Source organism: Seriola lalandi, unplaced genomic scaffold (assembly GCF_002814215.2).
Source record: "Seriola lalandi dorsalis isolate HSWRI2012SDOR001 ecotype SW California unplaced genomic scaffold, Sedor1 jcf7180002005924, whole genome shotgun sequence".
NCBI classification, from domain to species: Eukaryota; Metazoa; Chordata; class Actinopteri; order Carangiformes; family Carangidae; genus Seriola; species Seriola lalandi.
In genome coordinates this window covers 1-1282 of record NW_019476577.1, presented here as the reverse complement: position 1 = coordinate 1282, position 1282 = coordinate 1, and the positions used below count along the sequence as shown (strand labels likewise).

At 43.1% G+C, this 1282-nt stretch overlaps 1 long non-coding RNA gene across 1 annotated transcript; it reads right to left on the bottom strand.

Moving 5' to 3' along the window:
* Positions 1-123: 123 nt before the first annotated feature.
* Positions 124-1282, bottom strand: LOC111670577 (uncharacterized). Its single transcript, XR_015438331.1, has 4 exons — positions 1232-1282; positions 1048-1098; positions 342-432; positions 124-256 (listed from the first exon to the last, which is right to left on the bottom strand). It is a non-coding gene; the product is annotated as an uncharacterized LOC111670577 (long non-coding RNA).

The window sequence follows — 1282 nt, the reverse complement described above, 5'->3', positions numbered from 1 at the left end:
GTACAAGTTACTGCATCATTCAGGAGGGAGACACTCGTCATGAGAAATACTAAAATACCATTAAAGAAATCACTTATTTCATTGTGATTGATGTTATATGCCATAAAGGTAGTCAAACAGCTGTGAATTTTAAAAATGATGTGATAATGGACTAAAAGAACAATCCTTGGTGGTTGTACAGCAGCAATGTGACATCATGAAGGTGGATCAGTGTTCATCTGCGTCATCAAAGGCCACGCCAGTCGCCTGCAGCTTTCTGCAGAAAAGACGAACAGTTGCTGCTTTACATTCACAGTGAATCATGTGGATACCGACAGAAGTTCATGAGAGATACACTTTACTTTTTAGCTCCTGGGTTGATGAGTGAAGCCCCTGGAAGCCGTCTCTTCACAGTCACTGACGGAGCACTCTGATGCTGCCGCGGCTCAAACTCTGAAGAAAGAAATCATCATCATCGCTGTAAGATGCTGAACAACTCCATAAGCAGTTCACCATATTTACAATATGGCACTGAAGATCCTGGATTCTGATTGGTTGGAAGGTGTGAATCCCGACGTCTTAGTTAAGTGCTGTTAAGTGCTGGGCCACCATGTGCTCCTCTGCATTGATTCCCCTCCTCTCTGAACTCTACTGGAGGATGAACCGTTCTTCCTAAAGATATTCCCTCATTTGTTGTTGTGATGATGATGGTGCAGAGCGCTGTCCAACACATCTGTCCAAAATCTCCCACAAATGTTTAACTGGGTTGAGATGTGGTGACTGTGAAGGTCACAGCATATGATCCACATCAATTTCATACTCGGCTATTCATAAGAATTGGACTTCTACGGAGGCCCGAGCTAATGTTGCCTGTTTCAATCAGAGACTCGGCCAGTTTGAGATAAATAAGAACTTTTTTGAACAGTTACACCATACATCATACAGCTGTGCTTCCCAGTACACACCCATGCTAACTAGCTGTAGCTGCAGTGTTGGACCACTGAATAAGTTTTAAAAACACACATTTACTAACCGGAGGATCTCATTCAGAGATTCAACTAAACATACCTGTTGGACGCCATTGGTGATTTTTCATTGGACTGACTGGCAGAGGTCTAACTGGAGGGAAGGACAAAACACACTGAGCATTGATTTCAAAGTGACAGCTGGTTACATAAATGCATAAGTTCCTATAAACTCAAACCCCACACTCTCTGTGAAACAACTGCAATAAGTCACAGAAACAAAGTACATTTACTGTCCAGCTGAGAGAGGGTGTTGGCCATCCTGAACAACAGCTCCC